The sequence below is a fragment of the Glycine soja genome, chromosome 20 (genome assembly GCF_004193775.1).
Source record: "Glycine soja cultivar W05 chromosome 20, ASM419377v2, whole genome shotgun sequence".
Lineage (NCBI taxonomy): Eukaryota > Viridiplantae > Streptophyta > Magnoliopsida > Fabales > Fabaceae > Glycine > Glycine soja.
Window position 1 is genome coordinate 26,849,463 of NC_041021.1, and position 14,820 is coordinate 26,864,282.

The following is a 14,820-nucleotide window of genomic DNA, read 5'->3' on the forward strand; positions in this document are numbered from 1 at the left end:
AGAGAAAAGGATGAAAGAATTTACAATATACCAATAGTCTCTGAAGTTGTTGCGCTTATTACTAGGGATGCTAACATAGGTTCGACACGGGATATCATTCTCAAAACACAAACTGGACAATTGCAGAGAATAAATGAATTACACACCAGTTATCTAGCCCTACAATACCCTCTTTTATTTCCATACGGCGAGGATGGATATAGGCATGATGTGTTCCACTGAAACACATCAATGAATCAATCTCAAAAAAAGGTGCAACTTACTATTAGAGAATGGTTTTGCTTTAGACTCCAATTCAGACCCATGGAAGCGCAAACAATTTTACATTCAAGAAGACTATTCCAACAATTTATTGTTGATGGCTATACCATGGTAGAATCAGAGAGACTTTCATTCATCAAAAGAAACCAATCAAAATTATGGGTCGACAAATATTATGATTTGCGTGAAACATCTAAACATGGTGCTATTCAAGGGTCAAACAGAGGCAAGCAGGTCATTTTACCTTCTACATTTGTTGGTAGTCGTAGGTACATGGATTAGTTGTACTTCGATGGTATGGCCATATGTAGTTATGTAGGCTTCCTTGACTTATTTATAACATTTACTTGCAACCCAAGTTTGCCTGAGATTCAAAGGTTACTAGCACCAATGAATCTACAGCCAGTTGATCGTCTTGATATTTTGTCCTAAGTTTTTAAAATAAAATTCAAACAAATGTTAGCTGATTTGACAAAACACCATCTCCTAGGGAAGGTTTTGGCCTGTAAGTAATATTAATAATTATTTTATCCTTATTCATTATATATATTGATATTTAATTATTTTTTTTAACTTTTAAACAAATTTTAACATAAAATGTTGGCTAACATTTTATTGACTTTTTTCTTGGTAGACATGTACACCATTGAATTCCAAAAAAGAGGTCTACCACATGCACACTTGCTCCTATTTTTGCATCCATCGAGCAAGTATCCAACACCTGAAGATATTGACAACATTATATGTGCTGAGATACCATCAAAGAATGAGCAAAATGAACTTTACCAGCAAGTCCAAGCAGACATGATACATGGTCCACGTGGCATAGCCAACCGATCATCACTGTGCATGAAGGATGGAAAGTGTTCAAGATTCTATCCTAAGAAATTCCAGACTTGCACTGTGGTTGATTCTGATGGATATCCAATCTATAGGCACAGGGACACTGGTAACACAATCCTAAAAGGTGGTGTTATTTTAGACAACCGCAGTGTTGTTCCGTATAATCCAAACACTTCTACTTAGATATCAAGCTCGCATTAATATTGAATGGTGCAATCAAAACACATCAATTAAATGCCTCTTTAAATATATCAATAAAGGCTATGATAGAATTACGACTGTTATTGAGAACAAAGAAGATGTTCATAAGAATTTAGATGAAATCAAACACTTCATAGATTGTAGGTCTAACACAAATTAATTTTTACAAAAGAAAAATTATTCATTTCCCACATTTATTACATTATGTGTTTATATATTCCAGGTATATATCACCGTATGAAGCAGTATGGCGAATTTTTGCTTTTCCAATCCATGTCAAGAAACCAGCCGTTGAAAGGCTATTTTTTCACCTACCTGGCCAACATTCGGTTTACTATCATGATCATGAGGATATTAATGATGTACTTTCAAAACCTACTGTATCAGAATCAATGTTCACTTCTTGGATGAATGCTAATAGAATCTATGCTGAAGCAAGGAAGTTAACCTATCCATAATTTGTGACAAAGTTTGTATATAATAAAAGAGATAGGTGTTGGAAACCACGCAAAAAAGGGTTCACAATTGGCAGGTTAATTTGGATTTCACCTACCCTTGGGGAATTGTGTTACCTACGAATGATGCTAACAGTGTGCAAAGGGCCTACCTGTTATGAAGATATAAGAACATGGCAAATGTTGTGTATCCTACATTTAGAGATGCTTGTTTTGCATTGGGCTTTCTTCAAGATGATAAGGAATATGTTGAAGCAATTAAAAAGCAAAAGATTGGGGTACAAGTCATTACTTGAGAAAACTTTTTGCTACAATACTAATCACAGGTTCCATTAATAAACCAAAAGAGGTTTAGAAGCAAACATGGCAATGGTTAGCTGATGATATTTTATATCATCAATGAAGAGTATTACATGACGAAGGTAATTTATACATTTAATTAACTATTAAACATATATATATATATATATATGATAGTCCTTAAACATATATACAACATCCACTTTATTTATTTGTTTATTTTTGTTGCTATATAGCTTTGCAACTAAGCGATGATGAATTAAAAAATTTAACTTTATTGGAGATTGAGAAATTGTTGCGTTCAAGTGGGAAGAGCTTAAAGGATTATCCACCAATGGCATTCACAATTGCATAATTGCCAAGCTATATAGGAAATCGTTTGATACACTTGGAACTAGATTTTGATGTTGTTGAATTAGATGTTGAATTCTAACTATTATTCTTTGCTCTGACTGGTATCATTCCTTTATACATTCCATTTATTATCATTTTAATTAATCTATTAAATAGTTATACTGACAAAGTTTTTTTTATTCAGTTAACTATCATTTAATTTTATTCAGTTTTTAGAAAACCATATACCTCTAAACATTAATTTATACATCCATCAATTAATTCTAATTACAAAAAGTTTTTCAATTAAAAAATGTTTCAGATGAACAACTGCAAATATTCAATCAAATAATGCAAGTTGTCATTGAGAAAAAGGGTGGCATGTTTTTCCTATACGAATATACATCTTTATTACTACCCAGTGGAAGAACAACACATTCAAAGTTTAGGATTCCTATGCCAACTTTAGATGACTCAGTTTGTAATATAACCCAAGGGAGTGACTTAGCTGAGTTTCTTAAAGTTACAAGTTTGATTATATGGAATGAAGCACCAATGGCGCACAAATTCTGTTTCGAAGCACTAGACAAAACCTTAAATGATATCATGAAAATTAGTGACAATAATGACACTGTTTTCAGAGGAAAAATAGTTGTTTTTTGTGGGGACTTTAGACAAATCTTACCTATGATTCCGAGGAGAACCCGTTCAGACATAGTACATACAACTATAAATGCATCTTACCTTTGGAGTCACTGTCATGTGCTGAAACTTACTAAGAATTTACGCTTACAATCAAATTCAGACACTACACATGCAACTGAAGTTACAAACTTTGCAAAATGGATTCTTCAAATTGGAGATGGGACTTTAGGCCAAGCAAATGATGGATATGGTACAATAGAAATACCTAAAGAATTGTTTATCCTGAATTACACTGATCCAATTGATGCTATAGTTCAATCTACATACCCTAATATAAGGCAACATTACAAGGATTCAAAGTTTCTACAACCCAGGGCTATTTTAGCATCAACTAATGAAATTGTTGACCACATCAACGATTATGTATTATCTTTGATCCCAAGTATATTTACTTAAAGCCCACAGACCTATAATTCAAGGAATTCAATTTTATTATTATTATTCATTTTTGTTTTTTCAATCTTTCCATCTTTTAGGTGAAGAGAGAGAATACCTAAGCTCAGATTCAATTGAAAAATCTGATACAATAGAAAGTGAAGGGTTTAGCACAATAACTACCGAATTTATAAACTCTTTATCAACCTCTAGGCCTCCAAATCATAAGATTAAGCTTAAGGTTGACTCACGAATAATGTTGTTAAGAAACTTAGATCAAAATGAAGGACTATGTAACAGTACTAGACTAATTATCACAAGGTTTGCCGACCATATAATTGAAGCTAAAATCATGTCAGGCAAAGGCCAAGGCAACACCGTGTACATTCCTAGATTGGCAACGTCTCCATCACAATCACCTTGGCCTTTCAAACTCATTAGAAGGCAATTCCCAATAATTGTCTCTTATGCAATGACCATAAATAAATCACAAGGACAATTATTAGCAAGTGTTGGACTATATCTGCCTACACCAGTATTTAGTCATGGCCAGTTGTATGTAGCACTTTTTAGGTGCAAAACAAAAATGGACTAAAAGTAATGATATATGATAAAGATAAAAAGCCCTTGAGTACAACAACTAATGTAGTTTTCAAGGAGGTGTTCCAAAACTTATAACAGGTATTTTTTTCTTATAATAGTTCACAAAAATCATAATCTATCTACATTGCACGTTTTCTTAAGTTCAATTACATTTCAGGTTTTTTTACTTTATTGTACATAAATTTTCTTATATGTTGACTGCTACAAGATTACTCCTACTTTTAAGGTTAGATTATCTAAATGTTATCTACCATGTTCAGTTTGTAAATCATTTTTACCATTTATCAATCTAATATATATTTTTCCTAGCAGCAAATGGTGTCATTTTGAATCTCTACCTTTTTTTTGGTCAAAGTTATGCTACCAATAAATTCAGCTACCAAGACAAGTTGAACGAACTAATTATGGCTTGCCCTTCCAACAGGTAAACTTGTGCTATTTTTTGTTTAGTTTCTACCACATACTCTGTTTTTGGTTTAGTTTTTTGATATTGACTTTATTTATCATCATTAAGTAAAAATAGAATCATTGAAACAAAATATTCTTTTAATAACATTGGTATTGGACCATAACATTCGACGTTAAAGCATATTCGTTCTTTCAATAACATTAACTTTATCACAAAACAAAAGTAATGAATTATTGTAGTTCATTTATCTTCAATCCTTATTTATGTTTTTGGTATTTTATTTTTGTTACTTGATTTGATATCTTATTGGGATTTGCTTAGGCTTCTACACTATGGGAGAAAAAACATAAATAACTTGATTCAATTTGACCCTAAGCCACCAATTTTTTCACCGACGCAGGGACCAACACACATATACCTATCATATCAGATGCTCCCAACCCAAAGTGGTTACGGGCAGACAAATCCAAAAAAGAGGGTAATTGTGACACCCTCTATCCTTACAATTATAACTAACTAATTAAATAAATCATACAAAATTTATTTAAAATATTATAAACACATAATAATAAAAGAAGAAAAAAAATGCAAAATTAATTAATAATTTTTCTTTTTAAACACATTTAATTTAAATCAATTCAAAAGGGTAAAGGTTCACATTCACTTAGTGAAAACATAATAGAATATTTTTTTTTAATAAAAGGTAAGATTATCCCGGCTCAAAACAAGGCCGTCCACTCTAAATAAATAATAAAAAGAAACTAAATTAGAAAAGTATAACACAATTATATCATTCAGTAAATCATAATCCCTATCACAGACTAAGTCTCTCCATCTCTAGCATGTCACTCATCATATGAAGGCTGACCTGAAAAAAAGTGGCAATCAGCCCAAACACAAACATACACCGGGAGTGAGTTATCACATTCGTATATAAAAAAACATTAGAACATGTGAACATATAATACTTAAAGTTGAATTTATATAAATAACATTACTGCACAAAATCGCACACATTATTCACACTCATTCAAGTTTACACACTCCATAAAATAACATCAACCACAATTGTTAACTCAATGAAATTCAAACACAAGCGTTATGCAACAATTATACTAAAACTCAAGCCTATATGCAATGTTGTACCATGTCAGTGAAAAACAACACTGGGGCGCTTAGGAGTACATGACAAAGCACACCACACAATGGGTATACTCGGTCACTCTCACTAAGTAACATCATAAGGTGACCAGTCAGAGTTACTCTATTTTGCGAGAATGCCCCAACCACATGGGATCAACATGGGCTTAAAGGAGCACTCAAACCGAGTATCTTTACCCCCAAGGCCTAGACTCCGAAGAATCCGTTTGGGCCTCACCTTCCTGATTCAGGTCCAACCCCTAAAATATTTTTTTTATTTGCACGCAGACACTGTTTATGAGTTATATAATACTCACGACCTCACTCTTATATTTCAAACATATTTAACAAATTGCGCTATAGTTTAACCCTTCAGGATCCTAACTAGGAATCCTACAATTTCCTTTAACACTGCGCATAAAAGTTCTCTCAAGGTACACACTGGTCAGGTTACTGTATATCTCATAACTCACATGACAAGTAATATCACTACAAATATCAATCACACACTCATTCACAACCATGTTTCATGTCTACAGTTTAACATTTCACACTCTAACTAATTACAAAATATACTCAACAATTAAACAACAATGTATCATAATAATAATAACATACAATATTTAACTTCAAGGCTTATAATAATCTTCACGATATGATTATGAATTACTCTTGGAAAGCATGCATCTTAACAAGTATTGGTGTTAGCTTTTTATTATATATAATATATAGCAATAGATAGCACTACTGCAAAAATTCATTTAACGACGGTTAAAAACAGCTTTCAATGACAGTTATGAACCATCTTTATAGCCAACGTTGTTGAAAGTGGGTACTATCAATGACGGTTCCTATAAAAACTGTCTTAGAAAAATTGATCATTTTAAGATGGTTTTTATACAAGAACTGATGCAATCCTACCCCCCAAAGGCATTGGATAGAAGAATCCAAGAGGATTGAGCTAGAGCTACTAAAGAAGGCCTTAGGGTTCTCATGAACCCCAGGGTAGATTTATGATCTCATGGGCCAAGGTTGGATTCACTCTTCTTTGTAAATATTAGAATAGGTTTTTCCTTCTTTTAGGCCTTGTATTTTGGTCATTCTAGTAGTATAGGGTTTTAGCCCTGTATTTCAGGACATTTTGAGTAGTCTTTGTAGTAGGGACTTTTTTGTATTTTCATGTATTTTGACATGGGGTGAGTTTAGCTATTATAGGGGTTGTGTGTAGCTAAGTTTTAACTTCTTTAGGAATTTTTTCAAGGAAGCTTCTCGAGGAAGTGAACTTAGTTATTAGAGGGGTGTGTGTAGCTAAGCTCTAGCTTCACAAGGAAGTTTTCTCAAAGAAGCTTCTCAAGGATGTTTTCTCAAGAAAGCTTCTCAAGGAAGCTACCTAGTCTATAAATAGAAGCATGTGTAACACTTGTTGTAACTTTGATGAATGAAAGTCTTATGAGACACACTTTAAAGTTCCACTTCTCTCCCTCTTTTATTCCTTCAATTTCGTGCTCCCCCCTTCTCTCTTTCTTTTCCTCCATCAAAGCATCCTCTTCAAGTTTCTTATCAAAGGCACATTCTTGGTGGTGAAACTCTTTCTTCCATGGCTTATTCCCTAGTGGATGGTGTCTCCCATCTCCTCTTCTCCTTTGCCTTCTGCTACATCTCCATGGTGGAAAATCACCATTGAAGGATCTCATTGAAGCTCAAAGATCTAGCCTCCATAGAAGCTCTATAAGCAAGCTTCCGTCAAGTGGTAATCAGAGCATAAGAGCTTCAAGTAGGTGCTCCTTAAACCTCCATTAATTTTTTTTTGTTTTACCTTCTTTTCCATTGTTGTTTTTTCATTTTTCTCCATGCATCTCCTCACATGTCTTGTGCTAAATGTTGTTAACATGATTCTTTAGAATTTCCACCGATTAATCTTGCAATAGAAGCTAGATTTGATTTTCTATGGTTCAAATTTCTTGTTCATGTTCTTGAACCATGAGTTGTGTTGAGTTTAGGTTTCTTTGAGTTTTGTCTTGCTATTTTTTGTGACTGAAACCTAAACCATAAAATTCTTACAAAAACATTAAAGTAGAATAAAACCTCAAAAATCTACAGTGACTTGTTCACCTATTGTAGTTTTGTCATAGAAGTCATGTCTAGTCATGAAACTTATCACATAAGATTTCTTATGTTGTGCTGAATTTTATTTTTCTTGTTTCTTTGTCTAACTCATCTGTTCATGAGTGTATGCAATTCTTTTAGCCTATTATTTGATTTGAGTCAAATCTTGCATATTAATTAGTCCTTAACTTGTTCATTCAAAATTCTTAGAGAGTCTTTGATTGTGAACCTTTTCTTGAACTTTTAGGTTTCCTTATGATTGTGTCTATTGTGAATTTGAGTTTGGTGAATGAATTGTTGGCTGAAATTTTGATCCTAAGTGAATATTAAACTCCTAAAACTGTGGTAAACAAGCCTAGTGAGTTCAACATACATAGGAAGGTTGAAAGTAAGCCCAAGGCAATCAATATTCCATGCTAAAAAAAAATTCGAAGTCTGAAATTGCTGGTGTTGGCAGCTTGGACATACGAACTTGTAAAAATTATTGAGAATTGGTCACTGTGAATTTTGAGCTGAAAGTTTTACTGAATTTTCTATACATCTGAAAAAAAATTTAGAAAAAAAGAATCAAGTGATTTGGATAAAAGAAAAAAATACAAAAGATCACACAAGTTGGCAGAAAAATCAGTATCCAGAAAAGAAAAAAAAAAGGTGAAAGGGAAGTGTGCTTGTTGTTTTGGCTCAAAATTTATTCTATAATTGATGCCTATTTTATACCAATCTTTGTTTCGAAATTTCAATTGAAAATTAGTGTGAAAACAAGTGTCAAAGCTAGAGGTTTGTTGAGTCTTTTTTTTTAGTTTTTTTTTTTAGTTTTTTTTTACTCTACTCTAGAGTCATTCTAAGTTTCTCTTTGAGTCTTAGCTTGCTTCTATGTCCTTTTCATTGCTTTAATTGTTGAATAATCCTTGAAAAATTGTCTTGTTAAAACTCCATTGGTTTAACTTTCATTTCAATTTTTTGGTCTTTGGTTATTTCTTGTGTCTTTGTTTCCTTGTTTGTGAGTTGCCATATAAGGAATTGCAAAGGAGGATTGGTGCCATCCCTTGAAGAATATAGGTCAAGAAGCAAGGGGCCAACCACCTTAAGAGCTATTGGACTAAGAAGCACTTCAAATTGAGTGAATCACCAAAGAGAGAACAACCACCAAAATTGAGGACCTTTTGGTAATTTTGTAATTGACAATTTACTTACTTTCATTACTTTCAAATTTTGTAACGAAAAGGCTTTTCATTGGAAGTAAGTTGGGAGCCTCCAATAGGTCACCCTACTTCCATTTGTGTGTAATAATTTTAGGCAATTTTCCCTTAGGATTGTGAGTGTTTTGTTGGAAACCTTAAATGTAGTCATCCAAACACTCTTAGGATTTGCCTAGTTTACATTTCTTGCTTACTTTCATAGCTTATTTCCTTTACCTTCCATTGTCAAACCGCCTAGATAGCTTGCCTTTTACCAATTAGTTTTTACCTTATCTTTCACACCTTTTTTAGTGTTTATTTTTGGCTAGTTTCAACCATAGTTTTTTTTACCTTTTGTTTTCAAACCCCCAACAAGAAAGAACCACAACTTTGGAACCAATATCAGTCATCATTCAACTAGTGTTAATGGTGAGGATACTAGTCATAAGGACCCTCTATCTAGAATCTTAGATGAGTTGAGTTCCCTCAAGTTATGAAAAAAAAAACAAGAGAAAAAAAAAAAGGAAAAAAAGAGTAGAAGAAATAAGTCAAGATGAAAAAGAGAAAATAAAGGAAGAAAAAAGAAGAAAAATACTAAAAGAGTTAAGAAAAGAAAAACATGTCTCCTATAGTAGTCATAACTCTTGTAAGAGCCTAAGTGAAAAACTTCATGACTATTATGAAGGAAGACATAGGTCACATCTTAGACCTCACTCCCATAGGAGAGAAAAGGAAAGAAAGCCTCAAGAGGCTAACATTAACCTCTCATACTTCCATGGGAAGGACAATGAAGAGGCTAACTTAGATTGAGAAATAAGGGTAGAGCAACAACTTAAAAGGAAGTCTACTTCAAAATCTTATGGCTCCCACTCTTATCCAAAGAAAGACCAAGGTCAAGGCATCTTAGGGGTGACACCTTCTAAGCCCAAATATAATAAGAGGGAGACAATAGAAAAGCAACCCCTTAAGGCTAGTATGCAAGAGAAGACTAGCTCCATAAAGTGCTTTAAATGTCTTGGAAGATGACACATTACTTCTGAATGCCCCACTAAGAAAACCATGATTATGAGTGAAGAAGCAAAAAGGGAAGAATCTAGTGAAGAAATCTACCCCCAAGAAGAAGGACAACCTTTAATGATTAAGGAGGAGTGTAAGGAGGTAAGTGTCTTCTCCAAGAGGTTAGCTAAGAAGGAAAGTCATTTTGAAATAAAGACAAATATTAAAGAAACTTCCCCTCTTAGACAACCTCCACATCTTCTCCTTTGTAAAGAGACACTTGTTAGCACTGTCACACCTCTTGGGCTTGAGGTTATTTCTCAAGTAAAGGAGTTGTTGAATGAGGGTTTGGTTCATAAGAGCTTAAATCCTTGTGCTTTTTTGGTGCCCAAAATAGGTATTATTAGGCACCAAATCCCTAAAATAAGTGATATGATGAATGTGTTGAATGTTGCAACCCTCTTTTGTAAAATCATCATGCACCCAACATCTTCATGATTCATGTACATAGGGACTCATTAGGTAGGTTTGTTCTTATTTTTGGTTTTAATACAAACCTAGGTGCTCATATGAGACATCGCATGTTTGTCGTACTTTTTTGTAGGAATAATCAACATGAAAATACTAAAAAAGATACTTTTTATTGCATTATTTTCCTTAATTTTTTAAATAGTGATCAAGGGGTTCCCACAGACCCTAAGAGAATAAAGGTCATTCCTGATTGGCCTACTCCACCAAGTATAAAGGAAATTTGGGGCTGCCATGACTTAACAAAATTTTACAAAAGGTTTGTCCCATATTTTTCTATACTTGTAGCACCACTCATTGAGTTGGTGAGGAACCATGTTCCCTCATGGGAAGATGCCCATGAAAAGGGTTTTCAGACCTTACCTTATTCTAACACACCCAACACCACTAATATATATGTTTTTATTCATTTTACAGGTGTCAAGGGAAGGAGCCCAGAGTATGAAGAACCTCGGGATTTGATGTCAAATCTTTTCCAAGGTGGAGGGGATGATGCAATCCTACCCCCCCCCCCCTAGGGTATTGGATTGAAGAATCCAAGAGGATTGGGCTAGAGCTACTAAAGAAGGCCCTAGGGTTCTCATGAACCTCATGGTAGATTTTTGAGCCCATGGCCAAGGTTGGGTCCACTCTTCTTTGTAAATATTAGAATAGATTTTTCCTTCTTTTGGGCCTTGTATTTTGGTCATTCTAGTAGTATAGGGTTTTAGCCTTGTATTTCAGGACATTTTGAGTAGTCGTAGTAGGGACTTTTTTGTATGTTCATGTATTTTGGCATGAGGGTGAGTTTAGCTATTATAGGGATTGTGTGTAGCTAAGCTCTAGCTTCTTTAGGAATCTTGTCAAGGAAGCTTCTCGAGGAGGTGAGCTTAGTTATTAGAGGGATGTGTGTAGCTAAGCACTAACTTTTCAAGGAAGTTTTCACAAGAAAGCTTCCCAAGGAAGCTACCTAGTCTATAAATAAAAGCATGTGTAACACTTGTTGTAACTTTGATGAATGAAAGTCTTATGAGACACACTTCAAAGGTCCACTTCTCTCCCTCTTTTATTCCTTCAATTTCGTGCTCCTCCCTTCTCTCTCTCTTTTCCTCCATTAAAGCATCATCTTCAAGCTTCTTATCCAAGGCACATTCTTGGTGGTGAAGATCCTTCTTCCATGGCTTATTCCCTAGTGGATGGTGTCTCCCCTCTCCTCTTCTCCTTTGCCTTCCGCTGCATCTCCATGGTGGAAAATCACCATGGAAGAACCTCATTGAAGGTCAAAGATCCAACCTCCATAGAAGCTCCACAAGCAAGCTTCCGTCAAGAATCGTCTTAGAAATGCTTTCAAAGACAGTTCTTGTATAAAAATCATCTTAGAAATGCTTTCTAAAATGGTTCTTGTATAAAAACCTTCTTAGAATTCATATTTTCTAAGATGGTTATTTAGAAAGCATGCATTCTAAGACAGTTCTTATATAAAGACCGTCTTAGAAAACATGCATTCTAAGATAGTTCTTGTATAAAATCTGTCTTAGAATGTAAAATTAATACTAGCTTAGAATGCATTTCAAGCTAAATGGCTACAAAATTACAATAATCAAATGTAAACCAAAGCATCCAACCCTTAATAATTTGATCATCAGCCCAACTAACATATGAAAGAAAAAAAAACACATGGACAAACAATTTGAATATACACCTAAAAAAAAGAATACAGTCCATATGTAAAGACATTAATTGTTCTCTATGTTTATTCCTTTTTTTCTTGACATATGTAATCAATGCATTCAACATTACAGAACATTCTATTTTGATGTTGTAGTAATCCAAAACAACTAAAGACACACGCAATCGCACTAATCAATGCATTCAACATTTAAGTACAGAACATTCTATTTTCATGTGGACAAACTTTGATATCTGAGAATAAATGAGCAACTCCCGTCTGTGACCAATCGATTCCTAATAAAGGCATGAATTGACCTAGAACATCTGACTGTAAGGCATAAAATAAAAGAAAAAGTTTAACATTATGAAACCATCGAGTAGAATTAAATGAAAAAAAAAAGAAATTATAGAAAAGGTATGGAAACTAATAGCACAAATACAACAATGATTCTTTACCTGCTTAGTAAGATTCTTATTCAATCGTTGTCATTGGACTGCTGATGGTTGATCTGGTTTGTCTAGCCCAATTAACAGTTTAACAAAACAGTCAATCTGAATATCCCTTACAATCAATGACAGTTAAGTATATATATATATATATATATATATATATATATATATATATATATATAAAGGGTTAAATATATGCCTTCTACAAAATCCTATTATACATTAGAGTGTGCTTCACAAAGTTCATCTTGAGATGAAATTTATAGGAACTCTAACTTTTGTGTGTCTAACTTGACTTCAAACAGAAGTTTATTAAACAGAGAATTCAACATGTAAGTGAATGAGTCCATGCCCTAGGTAAACAAATATACCTATAAGCTTGATCACTAAGAAGAAGACATTTAAGGAACTTGTAAGCCAAAGTTTGGTGACCTCAGTGAAAAATACATAGGCAAGTGCATTTTAAAAAACACTAATACATAAGATTAATTGTTTGCGCACACCACCAAACTTAATGTATTCATGGTTGTACTGTGTTGATCTTATATGTTTTGTAATCAACATACCAATTTTGAAGAAGTCGTAGGACAAGACATAAAACAAAATGGCAACCAAAAGTTAGAGAAGTGGAATTAATAAGATTTGTATGGTCTTTGAACACAACACCAAACAATTGAACAAAAATATGGCTTTGATCTTGGTATACCATTGATACTCTAAACATGCATTTCAGAGACAGACAGAGTCCCTTTTGTCTACTTTTCCTTCAGTGATAATAGGACACAAAAAGTATAGTTGATTGAGGTTGAGTTGTTGATTCACTCGGTGTTGGTACTTCAACAACATTGTTGAGTAGCACTTTTTGGCAGATACCAAGTATGAAGTATGTTTATTTGCTAGATCAAATTAGCAATGAAAAAAGCAACAAACTATTAACAGTCTTAATGTTGACCATAAGTTTGTCATCTTATTACAATATGTATTTCGAAAATAGTTTCCTTTTACTAAGATGTGTCCTCTCCTTGTAATTGTCCCATCTACACCTAATATCACTATACGAGTGTTCCATTTCCACAAATACATTTGAGCATCAACCTCATAGTAAGACAATGAAAATAAATAAATTAAAAGAAGTAACAATAAAAGAAACAAAATAAATGTAAATTAAAAGTAAGCCTTGTGCACTTCGAATAAAATTGAAGAAATTTATTCATTGCTAACCTGTTGCTTCCCCTTAACTATAGAGAAACTCAAGGTTATTGTGTTACTCCTTTCCTTCAGATTCAAGTATGCTAGTTGTTCAGGCGTTCGAGTCTTAGCACTAACCTTCTTAACTAAATCTCTTCGACCAAGATTGATGGTTTTAGATTTTCAAAAGTTTGGTGTTTTTAGAACATCTCCGACAACACTCCTACCAGAATGGGAACAATGTGTTTGCTGAGAAAGAAACTTAGAGGCCTTTATTGCTGGCCTCCCAATGTCAGAATTCTTAGTGAGTTCCTCACTTTGTGCAACCTAAACAACAACTATACCATATCAGTCAACCTAGTTACTATTTGTCATTACATCAAATAACTTAATATGTGGACGCCTATTGGCGAAAAGCAACAAAATAACCTCTCACTAACTTGAATAGCTAATCACTATCAATAAGTATGCAGATACTCTCACCAAGGATGATATCTTAGATCTCCAACAACTTATATTTATTTCTATAAATTTTGTAGTGAAAAAACATAGAAAATTAGTACTCCCTCCGTTCCTAAAGGACACACTTGCTGATATGCAAGGTATTATCCTGTGCACAATTAGACTAAAGTCATTTTAACCCATATTTTTTTAGCAAAACTCTAAACTTTCCTATATGAAGACATTGTTGCCATGCTCCTCATGAATACAATTTAGTATTTGTCAAAATGGTATAGGTCCATATACATTTTTTACCTGATTTGTTAACCACTACCCAAAGAATAAAAAATGGAAATTACAACTTTCAAGTCAAGAGCAAAGTTTTTCTAGTTTCCTAAGCACTGACAACATTTTTGGCACAACCAGAAATGAAATCTTTACTTATGTTTAGTTGTTTACACATGAAGCTACAAGCAAATTCTCAAAATATATTTGATGCAAGCATGCGGCAATTGAAAATTATTGATAAACCCTTTCCCCTTAGCCAATTGCACAACCAAGTAAACCAATTTTAAAGTCAATAAAAAACTTCGTACCCCATTGCCCAGAGGCTCTTCGATATGCGAAGGTATGGGAGAGGGATGTTGTACGCAGCCTT

The 14,820-nt window shown here is 33.7% G+C and overlaps 1 pseudogene; it reads left to right on the top strand.

Moving 5' to 3' along the window:
• Window positions 1-1,110: 1,110 nt before the first annotated feature.
• Window positions 1,111-2,415, top strand: LOC114401939 (annotated as a pseudogene).
• Window positions 2,416-14,820: the final 12,405 nt, after the last annotated feature.